This window comes from Panthera uncia, chromosome A2, assembly GCF_023721935.1.
Source record: "Panthera uncia isolate 11264 chromosome A2, Puncia_PCG_1.0, whole genome shotgun sequence".
Taxonomy (NCBI): domain Eukaryota; kingdom Metazoa; phylum Chordata; class Mammalia; order Carnivora; family Felidae; genus Panthera; species Panthera uncia.
Genome location: NC_064816.1, coordinates 126,822,369 through 126,838,302, shown reverse-complemented (window position 1 = coordinate 126,838,302; position 15,934 = coordinate 126,822,369). Strand labels below are relative to the sequence as shown.

General features: G+C 33.0%; 1 pseudogene; it reads left to right on the top strand.

Moving 5' to 3' along the window:
• Window positions 1–14,759: 14,759 nt before the first annotated feature.
• On the top strand, window positions 14,760–15,716 carry LOC125931007 (thioredoxin-dependent peroxide reductase, mitochondrial-like; annotated as a pseudogene).
• The last annotated feature ends 218 nt before the right edge of the window (window positions 15,717–15,934 follow it).

The window sequence follows — 15,934 nt, the reverse complement described above, 5'->3', positions numbered from 1 at the left end:
ATACATTCAAAAAGACTGAATTTTGCATCTATTCTGACCACAATGCTATGAAACTAGAAATCAGTAAGAAAAAAATCTGGAAGGAGCACAAATACATGGAAGTTAAAAAACAAGCTACTAAACAATTAATGTGTCAACCATGAAATCAAAGAAGAAATAAAAAGTTACATGGAGACAAATGAAAATGAAAACACAATGATCCAAAATCTTTGAGATACAGCAAAAGCTATTCTAAGGGGAAATTTATAGCAATACAGGTCTACCTCATAAAGTAAGAAAAATCTCAAATAAACAACATAACCTTATACCTAAAGGAGTTATAAAAAGAAGAACAAAACCCAAAAAGAGTAGATGGAAAGAAATAATAAAGATTAGAGCAGAAAAAAAAACAACAAAATAGAAACTAAACAAAAAACATGCACACAACAGATCAATTAAACTAGGAGCTGATTCTTTGAAAAGACCAGCAAAATTGATAAACCTTTAGCCACTTAAAAAAAGAGAGAGAGAGAGTACTGAAAAAAATCACAAAGAAAAGAGGATGCAAAAACAATAGACAATACAAAAATATAAAGGATTACAGAGAAATATTATGAAAAATTGCATACAACAAATTGGACAACCTAGAAAACAATGGATAAATTCCTAGAAACCTATAACTTCCCAAGACTAGATCAGGAAGAAATAGAAAATTTGATCAAACCAATTACCAGCAATGAAGTTGAATAAGTAATCAAAAAAATAAATAAATAAATAAATAAATAAATCAGTTTAAAAGCAAAAACAAAACAACTCCCAACAAACAAAAGTCCAGGACCAGATAGCTTCACAGGTGAATTCTACCAAACACTTAAGGAAGAGTTAATACCTATTCTTCTTAAACTATTCCAAAAAAATAGAAGAGGAAGGAAAACTTTCAAATTCATCCTGTGAGGCCAGCACTACCCTGATACTTAAACCAGATAAACATTACAAAAAAAGAGAACTACAGGCCAACATATCTGATGAACATAGATGCAAAAATCCTCAACAAAACACTAACAAACTGAATCCATTAATACATTAAAAAAATCATTCTCCAGGATCAAGCGGGAGTTATCCTGGGATGGAAGAATAGTTCAATATTCACAAATCAATCAACATCACACATCACATCAACAAGACAAAGGATCAAAACCACATGATCTTCTCAATAGATGCAGAAAAAGTGTTTGACAAAGTACAACACCCATTCATGATAAAAACCTTCAACAAAGTAGGATGAGAGGGAATATACCTCAACATAATAAAGACCAGCTATGAAAAACCCACAGATAACATCATACCTATGGTAAAAAACAGAGAGCTTTTCCCTTAAGACCAGGAACAAGACAAGGATGTCCACTCTCACCACTTTTATTCAACATAATACTGGAAGTCATAGCCACAGCAATCAGACTAAGAAAAAAAAAAAGGCATTCAAATTGGTAAGGAAGAAGTAAAACTTTCACCATTTGCACATGACCTGACTATATATATAGAAAACCAGAAAGACTCCATGAAAAAACTACTAGAACTGATAAACTAATTCAGTAAGTTCGCAGGATACAAAAATCAATGTACAGAAATCTGTTGCATTTCTATACACCAATAATGAAGCAGCAGAAAGAGAAATTAAGAAAACAGTACCATTTACAATTGCACCAAAATAATAAAATACCTATGAATAACTTAACCAAGGAGGTGAAAAACCTGTACTCTGAAAACTATAAAACAATGATAAAAGAAATTGAACATGACACAAATGGAAAGCTACTCCATGTTCATGGATTGGAAGAACCAATATTGTTAAAATGTTCATACTACTCAAAGCACTCTACAGATTCAAAGAAATCCCTAGCAAAATACCAACAGCATTTTTCACAGAGGTAAAAAAAATAACCCTAATATTGGTATGGAACCACAAAAGACCCCAAAGAGCCAAAGCAATCTTGAAAAATAAGAACAAGGCTAGAGGTACCATACTCCCACATTTCAAGATACACTACAAAGCTGTAGTAATCAAACCAGTACGGAATTGACACAAAAAAAGACACATAGATCAACAGAACAGAATAGAAAACCCAGAAATAAACCCACAATTATATGGTCGATTAATCTTCAACAAAGGAGGAATGAATATACCATGGGAAAAAGTCTCTTCAACAAATGGTTCTGGGAAAACTGGACAGATACCTACAAAAGACTGAAACTGGACAACTTTCTTATACACAAAAATAAAGTTAAAATGATTTAAAGACCGAAATGTGAGACCTGAACCATAAAAATCCTAGAATAGAGCATAGTCAGTAATCTCTCTGATAGAGGCCATGGTAACGCATTTCTAGATATGTCTCCTGAGGCAAGAAAAACAAAAGCAAAAATAAACAATTGGGACTATATCAAAATAAAAAGCTTCTGAACAGCAAAGGAAACAATCAACAAAACTAAAACACAACCTACTGAATGGGAGAAGATATTTGTAAATGAAATGTCCAATAAGGGATAATATAAAAAATATATAAAGAATGTTTACAACTGAACACCAAAAAACCCCAAATAATCCAATTAAAAATGGAGAGAAGACATGAACAGACATCTCTCTAAAGAAGACATACATATAGTTAATAGACACATGAAAAAATGCTTAACATTATTCACCATCAGGAAAATGCAAATCAAAACTACAGTGAGATTTCACCCTATACCTGACAGAATAGCTAAAATCAAAAACACAAGAAACAACAAGCGTTGGTGAGGATATGGAGATAAAGGAACCATTGTGCACTGTTGACGGTACGCAAACTGGTGAAGCCACTGCGATGAACAGTATGGAGGTTCCTCAAAAAATTAAAAACAGAACTTTCCTACAATCCAGTAATCATACTACTATTTATTTACCCTAAGAATACAAAAAAAAAACAAAAACAAAAAACACCACAACACTAATTCAAAAGGATATATGCACCTTTGTATATGTTTCTTACAGCATTACTTACAAGAGTCAAATTATGGAAGAAACCCAAATGCCCATCAACAGATAAATGGATAAAGAAGATGTGATAGATATATACAAGGGAATATCATAAATCAGCCATAAAAAGGAATAAAATCTTGTCATCTGCAACAACATGGATAGAGTATAATGCTAAGTGAATAAGTCAGTGAGAGAAAGCCAAATACTATATGATTTCACTCACATGTGAAATTTAAGAAACAAAACAAATGAACAAAGGAAAAAAAGAGAAACAAAAAAATCAGACTCTGAAAATATGGAGAACAAACTGATTGTTACCAGAGGGAAGATGCGTGGGTGCGATGGGTGAAATAAGTGAAGGGCTTTAAAAGTACACCTATCATGATGAGCACCAAGTAATGTGTGGAATTGTTTAATCACTATATTGTACAGCTGAAGTTAACAGAACAACACTGTATGTTAAACTTAAATTTAAAAAAAGGACAAAAAGGCAAATAAATACCTATAAATTAAAAAATATATATCTGCCAAATCCAATCAGTAAGAAAAGCACATGATTCAAGGGTCAGAATGAAGGTTTGAGCCTCCTTTTGCCTATTTATTGATCAAGTTAATTTATTAACTGCTAATTATAACAATTATTTGTACAGAGTGCAATAGTCCTAATTCTACCTCATCATATTCAAATACAATAAAACGTCACTGAATCAGAAAAGAATACATCAAACAATACGTACATGAAAAAAATCTTAGAAAACTCTAAAGTATTGTGATATTATTTATTTCAAATACAGCTGATAAAGTACAAATGCATATTATGGTGTAAAATGACATAAATTAATGCAAAATTACAAGTGCCACTTGTTCCAAAGTACATAATCATGTATCCTAAAAGAGAAATATCTTAAAAAATAGAAAAGAGAATATTAATTGCTTCACTTAGAATTTGAAATTACATTGAAGGCATAATTAGACTGTTGACCTTTTTTTTAAGCTACAAATGTTAGCCTAGTTCTCTTTTATGATCAAAATACCAAAATTTTGAGAAGAGAGACATAATCTCTATTTTCCTGATAAATAAAATTGCATGTTGAAATCAAATTAGAGATAGGGTATCTTTTTTAATGAAGAGACATGTGAATGACTAAAATGTGCCCAAAACTTAGGATTTATACTTTACTATACATGAGAGTGACAGTTTGCTTGCTTCTATTTTAATTAATTTAAATCAAGTATTACTAGAATACTGTCTACTTCCACAACCACTTGAGGAGAAATATGCCAATGTAAACCTCAAAAGCAATATTGAGTCTCTGTGAATACTAGATGCTATACATTACTCCAGCTCTTTTTGCCCTCAAAACACTTGTTCGCCAATACCACAGCATAAAATGGATCCCTTCTCCAGATCCTCAAATTCTCCATCGGCCTCCATCCATGAAAATGCTAATTAGGATTTTATACCCAAATGTCTTCAAGTTACCCTATCTGAAAAGCTATTTTTTTTTTTTTTCTTACCCAAGATCTTGAGGACACCACCACTCGGGTCTTTTCTCACAAAGCTTAAACCAAAAATTGGCCTAAATATCCTTTTCTATGTCCATCCTGTTAGGCATCATCATACCTTTGTCTCTCCAAAACTCTGACTCTCCAAAACTTACCACTCAAATGAGAAGGGGAGAGAAAAGAAGCGTAGAAAAGTCTTTCTTCCTACCTACCTTTCTTCTTTCCTTCCTTCCAACCTTCCTTCCTTCCTACCTAAGTCTCACTCTTGATGTTTTTTTTTCTTCTTGGTCCTCACTTTTGTCCCACTTGAACTCCAAGATGAAGATAATTTTTTCAAATGGGAAGAACCATTTCTCAAACATGGTAAAAACTGTTTAAGAAGGTATATCGCCTTAGCCATGAAAAAAAAAATCACTTTAAAAAAGACCCACAAAATGTCTAGCTTCCACCAATGTAACTTCCTAGTGTGTCTTCCAAGATAAAATGATTGCACACTAAATTAAATATCTTACTAGAGCAGGGTTCTTGTGTGATGTCTACCAAAAAGGATTTCTTGGTTCAAAGTTTATCTGTGGTGCTCTCAGATAGTATATAGGAGAATGTTAGTTTTTCTATTCCTTAAATCAACAAATATTTTATATTTAACAAGAAAAATAACCAATAATTTAAAAATAAGATTCTTTTGATATAGTTTTGAATTCTAAATAATTTTTGGAGGAGACAATTTCCTATGGGAATGTGCATGTAATATAGGTCTAGTGAGATATAAAACATTTATAATAATTTATGCAATTATGATGAATATATAATATGTTATGTACTTTGAAGAAACAATATGGAATTCTATGATGTAGTGATAACAGAGAAGGAAGGAATTACTTTTACAACTCATTCTACTATGGCATAAGTATAAATTAAAAAGAAAGTCTTGACCATGTCTCTATTTTAACCTATTAGAAATTATGATCTGATTTGTCAAAATACCATCATTATTGACCTTCACTTTAGCATTACCCTATGACTCAGCAATTGCACTACTAGGTATTTACCCAGAGGATACAAAAATGCTGATTTGAAGGAGTACATGTACCCCAATGTTTACAGCAGCACTATCGACAACAGCAAATTATGGAAAGAGCCCAAATGTCCATCGAATGATGAATGGATAAAGATATGGTATATATATGCAATGGAATATTACTCAGAATTCAAAAAGAATGAAATCTTGCCATTTGCAACAACGTGGATGGGACGAGAGTGTATTATGCTAAGTGGAATAAGTCAGTCAGAGAAAGACAAATTTTAAATGATTTCATTCATATGTGGAATTTAAGAAACAAAACAGATGAACATAGGGAAAAGGAAGGAAAAACAAGATGGAAACAGAGAGAGAGGCAAACAATAAGAGACTCTTAATTAAATACAGAGAATAAACTGAGGGTTACTAGAGGTGCATTGGGTGGGAGGATGGGCTAAATGGGTGATAAGCATTAAGGAGGGCACTTGTTGGGATGAGCACTGTGTGTTATATGTAAGTGATAAATCACTAAATTCTACTCCTGAAGTCATTATTACCCTATATGTTAACTAACGTGGGTTTAAATTAAAAATTATATGGAAAAAAAATTTTTTTAACTTTAAAAAACTGCTAAAAAATTAAAATTGTGCAGTCTCGAGTGCTTGGGTGGCTCAGTCAGTTGAGTATCTGACTCTCGATCTCAGCTCAGGTCACAATCTCATGGTTCGTGGGATTGAGCCCCATGTCCAGCTCTACACTGACAGCATGGAACCTGCTTGGGATTCTTTCTCACTCTCTCTCCCCCTCTCCCTCTCTCTCTCTCTCTTCCCCTCTCCCACTCTCCCACTCTCACTCTCTCCAAATAAATAAATAAACTTTAAAAAAATAGTGCAGGCTCATCTAAGCATTATTAATACTTAATAAAAAGGAGGTCTGTACTGTGTTCACCACTGCATCCTATAAACATACTCAAAGCAAAGCTATTAAACCTTTCTTTTATTATTAACAGTGACTGACAATTATTTTTTATCTTCTTGCTTGTTGTTTACCAAATTAGATCTTAAAACATGGCACATCTTTACTCATTCAAATATATTTTCCAGTAAATGTATATTTAATGTGAAAATTATTTCCATTATTTTTAGTTTCCTCAGTTTAAATTCTGCCTTTTTCTTTGAAGAACATGCAAGTCCCTTTTATTATTAATCTGTTTAAAGGATTATCCTCCCACACGTTTACTAATAAAATCATCTGTAAGTTTCTTCCAGCTTCTCTCTAAACTAAAGCTGCATCTACACTAACAAAATTGCTTAACTGAGTTGGCCGGTTGGAATAATTTGGTGTTATGTCTTTAGTAACCCAACCAGTCAGTTTATAATTCATAGATAAGGGCTTAAGCAGAAATATGAATTTTGTGCCTACATATATAAAAAGAAAAAGAGAATTGAGGCAACATGATTTTTACCCCAACAATGCAGTTATAAGGGAAATACTGAGTTATTCAAGTAGAAATCTCTTTTATTTTAATTCAAAAGAGACACCTAAAATTATCTTAGTAGATCTTTAAGAAAGTTCCACAAGTATGAAAGATATGGAATTAACGACTCCTAAAGGGAGCTGTTTTCATTCACCATGCTTTCAAATCTAAAACATGATGAATTAGCAGATGTTAAGACTATATATACAATGATCAAAGAAACAATATAACATGATGTCTTTCTAATACTTGCAATGTGAAACACAAAACATAAAAAAAAATCTATATCAGCCATTTTAAAAGTACTTCTTATTGAAAATAGCAAATCAACTTTCTCCAGTTAAAACCTTGAACTTGAGATCAAACCAAATGGTCTGAGAAATAAAATATGCTTTAATATTCTATTAGATTTTTAAAAAAAATTTTAACGTTTATTCATTGAGAGACAGAGAGAGACAGAGCTTGAGTGGGAGAGGGGCAAAGAGAGAGGTAGACATAGAATCCAAAGCAAGCTCCAGGCTCTGAGCTGACAGCACAGAGCTCGACCACAGACCTCAAACTCACGGACCATGAGACTATAACCTGAGCCCAAATTGGACATTAACCGACTGAGCCACCCAAGCAACCCAATATTCTATTAGTTTTAAGTCAAAACAAAAAGTATATATCAGAAATAAGAAAAAAAAAAACTCTGTACTTTTAGGATTAAATGAACATTTTCAAATTTTGCACTGAATTAAAACTTAGATATAATATATTCAAAGGAGTTTAGATTTTTCATTTAAATTCATCCTGTTTGAATGCAGCCTTACTTCTCTGCATATCTTTTTTCTTCCCCGTGAATGAGTTGGTTGGAATGCCACATCCATTCTGATTAGCCAGTAGATAAGTAATATGAAAACTGATTTAAAGTCTCTACCACTAGAGATGTCAAAACAGATGTTACTTTCCTACCGGATGACAGCACTGGGCCTGAGATGTCAAACATAATTAAAAATTTTATTTTCAAATGTACTCCACAGTTTATACATACTAAAAGTATGTCTTACCTTTTGAACTTGTAGAGTGCTGTGCTCTGCAAAATCGAAGAGGCTTTATTTTAGTTTAGACTCCATTTGAGAGTGAAATCATTTCATCAATCGGTACCCAGAGGTTTCCTTCAGGATTTGGCATGAAAAGACTGGCATTTCATTAAAATGTGCTGACAACTGAAAGAGCGATTCTAGCAGGACTGATTTCTCTCACCCTCCTATCTATGACTATCAAGGTTTGCTCCTAGATTATCCAAATCAGAGAATAAATTAAGGAGTCTTTCTTTTTTATGATGATATTGCTCATTTCATTGTTTGAAAGAGTAGAGGGTCAGAAGTTGCATGTTACTTAGTCATATTTATTTATTATTTACTAAGTTTCCCCCAAAGTCTTTCCCTTGGCAACAGAAATAATAAAATGCCTGGGGGCGGTGGGACGAGTCCCGTTGCCTTTTTTATGATATGCACTCAAAACAGATTAAAAGTTCAGAACTCACCATATACTTCAGAGAATATCATGTCCATAGAGGGAAAATACAGAATTCCAAAAGCATGGCTGCTCCAAAGAAGGTCCTTTGCTTCCACATCCCTGCATGTTATCTGAGGAGCCTTGACCTACCCACAACCATAGCCAAGTACCCTATATTCACCTTTGAAGTGTAATGGTTATTCACGTGTATATCTCCTCTACTACAGATTAAGTCTCCTGAGGGCAAGGAAAGTGTCATATTCATGTGGTTATCAACTACAGAGGATTCAAGATGCCATGTGTAGATGACTTTCAGTATATTTTTTGAATCAATTTAGTTGGAGAGAAACCCAACATGGAACATCTGCCTTCTAAAGACCAGAGCAGTGCAGCATTGTACATGAGTAACAGATTGGGCACTCAGCTGCTCGATTTTGAATCGCAGCCCCACCATTTACTAGCTATGTGAGTTAGGCTCATCACTGAGCCTCTGTTTCTCCATATGTAGCATGGTTATTGTGAGGATTAAATGAGATGATACATATATCATCAGAACAGTGCCTGGCACATGGATAAGCACTCAATAAATATGAACTACCACTATCACCTTCCTTTAAGGTGTCAGTGATGTGATAACTTATTGAAAGACTCATTGCTGTAATGTTAGTGATTAGGAGTTAGTGACACCTGCGCCCCCTAAGTATATGCATAAATGCTTGTTAACTTCAACAGATCTCCAGGTAGTGGAATTTCAGGCAGTGATTACTGAGTTTAGGAATTTGGAGTTACCTGCTGAAAATCTGAGTGATGCAGAAACTTTCATCATTCTGGATTATAGAGATTTGCTACTGTTTGTAAGGGGTTCAGGCAAATTTTCTTCTAGTTGCTTCTCAAAAACTGACCTCAGAAATGTTCATTTGATACTAGCTCCTGTAGAACCCTTGTTCCTTCTTTAGACATGCATACTGATGTTTCCTCTAACCCTAATTATTACCAGAGGATTTAGGGTGTTTCTTAGTAGTAAACCAGATTCCAACTAGTCTTTTTCCTGATTTTACAGAAATTACTTCTTGGAGTCCACTGTTATATATGTGCCCTGCTGGTTTCTGATGCTCCTTAGTCTATTAAGGGAGTTTTCTTCTATTCTTAGGTTACTAAGAGTTTTTATTAGAAGTAGACCTTGAATATTATCAAGTGCTATTTTGGATGGCTATCAAACTAATTATGCCTTCACCTCTTATTAGAGTGTATTGCAGTAGTAGACTGCCTATTATTGAGCCACACGTGCATTAATAGCATAAAGGGTCTTGGTAATGGTGTATATTCCAATATACTACTGTGTTCTATTCGATAACACCTTAAGATTTTTCACATTAATATTCCCAAGTGAAATTAGAACCAGGCCTAGTTTTCTTTTTTTGGATTATCATAGTCAAATATAAGTACCAATATTATGATGATTTTTAAAAACACATCAGAAGGTTTTCTTCTTCCACAATACTTGCAAAAGATTAATTATCAGAGTTATCTCTTCTTTGAAGATTTAAAATAAATCACCTATAAAATCATCTCAGTCTGTTATTTCTAAGGTATAGTTTTAGAAAATGTTCTCAACTGTCTATGATTATTTATATATTTGTCACTTCTTTCTTTTCTTGAACCAATCTTGGTATTTTTATTTTTCCTTATCTTTGTATATTTTATTAACATTTTCAGTTATTATTATACAATTGAAAATTTTATTTTATAAATCTTATCATTTCCTCTTTATCTGTAGTTATTTTTCCTTACTCAGTTTCTACATATGTACATTTGTGGTGTTTTTTTTGGTTGTTGTTTAACTCTAATGGTAATTAATCTGGTGAACTGTTCATTTGTCATATTCCATTTTTTTAAACCAGATCTGTGCCTAGTGTATTAATATTAATTTTATCAACTTACCTTTTTTCTACCTAATAAAAAAATCTCCTTCTCTTTTTACTTCATATGTTATCCTACTTTCCTCAGTTTTAATTCATTGATTTCTGCATTTATCCTTGACTTTTTCCTACTGCTTTCCTTAGATTTATTTTGCTCTTGGGGCACCTGGGTGGTTCAGTCGGTTAGGCAACCAACTTTAGCTCAAATCATGATCTCATGGTTCGAGAGTTCAAGCCCCGCTTTGGGCTCTGTGCTAGTGCTTGGAACTTGGAGCCTGGAGCCTGCTTCATATTCTGTGTCTCCCTCTCTCTCTGGCACTCCCCCACTCATTCTCTCTCTTTCTCTCTCTCTCTCAAAAATAAACATTAAAAAAGATTTATTTTGTTCATTTTTAACTTCTAAAATTGGATGTTTAATTCATTGTTTTCACTCATTTTTTATATATTGAAGATGTCAAAAGTTATAAATACTTCAAGTATAACTGTAGAAATCTCATATGTTATGATAAATAGTGCTCTTATCATTAATTTCTAGATATCATAATTTACATTTATTTTACTTACAAGTTGCTTAAGAAGTTTTTAAAAATTTATATTTATTTAGTTTTCTAAATGTCTGATATATTTATTTTTGTAAATGTTATTTCCTTTTTCAATATTTAAAAATTTTTTCACTGTTTATTCCTTTTTTGGTCATGGACTTTTCTTTTTATTATGGACTTCTAATTTTTATTACACTGTGATCAAAAGACATCATTGCATTCCTTCCACTCTAAAGTATTTATTAAGGTTTTCTTTGCGACCTAATGTATGGTCATTTTTGTAAATGTTTCATAGCCCATAAAATAGCTGGTTTCTGGGGTTTTTTTAAGTTTATTTAGATTTTGAGAGAGAGAGAGAACAGGGAGGAATAGAGAAGGAGAGAGAGACAGAGAGTGAGAGAGAGAATGAATCCCAAGGCGGCTACACAGACAGCATGGAGCCAATACAGGTCTCAATCCCACCAATAGTGAGATCATGACTTGGGTCAAAACTAAGAGTCAGATATAACCTACTGAGACATCCAGGTGCCCCAAAACTAGTTGGTTTCTGTCTGAAAGGCACTAAATATGGAATATTCTATTAATTAGTATATAACTGTTCAAGTCATTGTCTACTTTTTAAATCTTCTTGCTCTGTGGGCTTACATTACTGATGTAATACAGCTCTCTACAAACAAGAATGCAATTGTTATCATTATTTAAACAAAAGCTATATAAGATAAAAAGACTAACTATATGCTAACAAAATGGTGAGAAGAACAAAAATAGACATTTGCTAATTCTTCATCTTTTATATGAGGGCGGTCAATATATGCCATTTCATTTCTTAAGCTGTAATATAAGAATATTTAAATTAATGGAGATAATTACTAATAGACCTAAAAATATGCTGCAGTATATATTTTCAAGTTACTGAGATATGATGAAGGACTTGGGAGGAGGCATAAAGGAAAGAGATATCATATATCAACAGAAAGGAAACAAAACACAGCAAGAAAACCAAAAATAGGATCATACATAAATAAACACTGATACAAGAGAATTAAGTCCAAATATGTATCATAGAAGTTAAGATAAGAGAGATAAAAACCATGTTCTAAAATAAATTGACTCCTAAATTGAAAGAGGTAAAAGAAATAAGTTCCAATCACATACTGTATCCAAGATGATATAAAACAATGTAATCTATAGCTTTAGTATAAAAGGGTAGGCAAAGGAAAATGAGATTTACACAAATAAAAACAGAACAAATACAGCAATATCAATGTTGGGCAAAATAAACACAATACACAGAACATTAAACAAAACAGAGTTATTCTTTTTTTGATGAAGTTTTCCTTGTTCAGGTAAGTTACTTAGAAAGAACACACAGATGATATATTTTAGGATCCCTTGCATATTTAAGTTTATTTTTAGGTTGCCTTCATACATAAATGAAAACATAGCTGAGATGAAATATTGGGTTCACATAGCTTACCCATAGGACTCTTTGTGTATTGCTTGGTTGACTACTGGTATCTAATGCTCCCAAGAAAATACTGAAGCCACCTTGATTTTTTTTTTCCTAATACTTTTGACTGACGTTTATCTTCTGCTTGGATACTGCATCTTTATGGCATAATTTTGTTGTTGATTTATATCATATGCCTGGCATACATTACTGCCATTAATTCTTAGAACAACTCTGTAATATTTAAGGTTTATTGAAATCCACTGAAAGTGATCAGTTCCAATGTTAGTGATGGGAAGGCAGACTTTATAGTATTTTAATAAATACCCCTGAACTGTTGTAACTCTAAGGCACTCTCTTAGGCAAATTCCAAGAAATTTGTTAAAACTCTGCTGCTAATTTATAAAGACCTTCTTGACATTGCATTTTATCAGAGTTCATAATATCAAGCTTATATGAATATATCAAGATAAGACTTAAGACATATCATCCCAAAAGCAAGTTCTTATCTACCAATCAATTCTTCTAGAAGATTATAGTCACTCCTTTTAAATATTATGATGTATCCAAACATACAAAAAATTACAGTATAGCAAATACCAATGTAACTGCAATCCAGGATTAACAATATGCTAAAAAATTTTACTATGTTTGCTTTAGGTCTTTTTTAAATTATTATTAATAAACTAATCATTCCAGACTTTAAGTCCCCTTAATACATCTCCGAGGTCTCATTCTGCTACCTCTCTTCTCAGAGACAACCACCAACCAGCTCATCTGGGTTTCTACATTTTATTACATATGTTTATATGTATACTAAGTTTGCACTGTCTGATTTTTATCAATATATATTGTCTTGTTCTATACTTTGTATCTACAACATTTTGTTTTTAAAATCTATCACTTTTGAAACATTTTAACATAATAGAAAACATTAATCTTTCAGTACTTGAAAAGAATGTGGCTTCTCTATTTGTTATGGTCAGGAACTATATGTATCAGGTCTCACACATATCTCATATCTATTAGATAAAACGTGGTAACTGAACTGTTCAAACCTGTATCCTTGAAAACATTTTGTCTATTTATTAGTTACTAAAAAAGGCATATGCATATTTCCTGCTGTAACTATAGGTTAGTCAAATTTTCATTACAACTGTGTCCATTTTTGCTTTAAATATTATTTCTACAAAATTTTTTTCTTGTGATAAGAACTTTTAAGACCTACCCTCTTAGCAACTTTCAAATATAGAATACAGTATTGTAAATTATAGTCACCTTGCTGTATATTACATCCCCAGGACTTATTTATCTAATGATTAGAAGTATGTACCTTTTGATCACCTTCACTCTTTATTTAATATTTAAATATGCTTTAAATGTTTTGAGGTAATGTTATAAAAGTTTTAATTTTATTGCTTCTTGGTGGAATATTCCTTTTATATCTATATTGCATCCCTTTTCATTCCTATTAAATCCTTTGCATGTTAAATATTTTTTGTTTATTAATCAATAAGCATTTACTTGACTAATATTTTATGGTACATTTTTCCAGAAATATATTTTACCTTTCTGGGTCATGATACAATGTTTTGTGTCTATTTATAAATGAAATATATCTACATAGTGTTTTTTGACTAATATGAGTCTCTTTTACATATGTGAATTTACTATGTTTATTTTTAGAATGACTCAGATTGCTAGGGCACCTCCCAGTCTGTGAGTAGTTTTTCTAGCCTCTATTTCAAGGACTAGACAACATTTGATGGTTCTAAGCTTTATGTAGAAAGCTCCCTACAAGGCACAGGCTTAGATTTCATCTCTGATTTGAGTCTAGATCTTGGAACCTTAGCAGCAGTAACACATGTCCAGTTCTAAAACCATTCAGCTTCAGCCTCCCTCACTTGCAACTATGGCTTTACAATATTTCTTTATTTCTAGTTCTTAGGGCCTTTCCACGTACTTTCAAGAATTGACATGTATTTTTGAAAGTTTATTGTTAAATTCATCAACATGTGTTTCAGATAGGAGTATGATTTTCTACATCAGTTTAGCATACCGTATTGACCAGAAATCTTATATACCATTCCTTGTCTTTGAAATTCAGTAACTTCCCTAAATCTTATCTTAATGTGGTTATCCTCTTAGTTTTTCCTAAAACATAATTAGCCTTACTGATTTGCTTTAATTTAGTAAATACTGAACTATGAATTTGAATGTTGATTCTATTACCACTAGCTCCATTCTCTACTTAAGTATTTCATTTGCTACATACTGTATTTGTGTTTGTTTTCTAATTTTCATATGTATCATCTTCTTTCAGGTGACAACCACTTCTTTATCAATGGTAATTCTTTTCACCCTGTCCTCAGTAACCTTGAGTTGTGTTTCTGCTGTGTCAATGTTACCTCTAAGACCGGAGTAAACAATTATCATGTAAATGTACTTAAGTATTCAATTGTTCAGAGGTCAATTCTCCCCCAAATTTATCAATGAAATCCCAGTCTGCCTCACAAATCCAGTGTGCATTGAAGATGGCAGCCAAAGTGGGAAGGTTTCTCCAGGCTTGGATTACCCAACATGTGAGTGCTATTCCTTGGGGGCATCTATGCCTCTGCAGCTTTAGACCTGCTGTTTCCTGAAGGACAGCTTGACAAATGTGTTATGATTTGGTTCTGGTCAAGTAAAGTTTGCTTTTGGCACCAATTCCTCATACTATGCCCTTGCCAGCACGTAGCACACACCCTATTTAAAGGGTATTGCAGTTGTAAACAGAGAGTTCCAAGACCTAAGGCTTGATGACTCTAAGGGGAAATATTGGCGCTGTTCTTCTATCCTTCGGATTTCACTTTTGTTTGTCCTACAGAAATTGATGCTGTTAGTGACAAAGCCAACGAATTTCATGATATAAACTGTGAAGTTGCTGCAGTTTCAAGATTCCCACTTCACCTATCTTGCCTGGATAAACACACCAAGGAAGAATGGCAGTTTGGGCAACATGAACATCACACTCTTGTCAGATTTGACTAAACAGATATCCTGAGACTACAGTGTACTGTTAGAAGTCCCTGGTGTTGCTTTAAGACATCTATCTCTTCATAACTGACCCCAGTAAAGTCGTCAAGTATCTGAGCATCAGTGATTTCTCAGTGGGCCAAAATACAGAGGAGACCCTCCACTTGGTAAAGCCATTTCAGTTTGTGGAAACCCAATGAAGAAATCTGCCCTGAAAACTAGACACTGGATTCTCCTACAATCAAGCCAAACCCAATTGCTTCCAAAGAATACTTTGAGAAAGTAAATCAGTAATCATCCCATGCATACCTGTAGCTTCTCACATCAGAAAAGAACCACAGTTGGAACTCACTTTTAGCATTTGAAAGATGGTTATTTATAGAAGACAGAAAGCAATTATGCTTGTACTCATAAATAATATGCTAAATGTTTTGTTTTTGTAACAGTGGCTAAGGATTTTAAATGTACTCATATACATCAAGAGTCTTTTCTTAGTAACTTCTGGAGGGCTA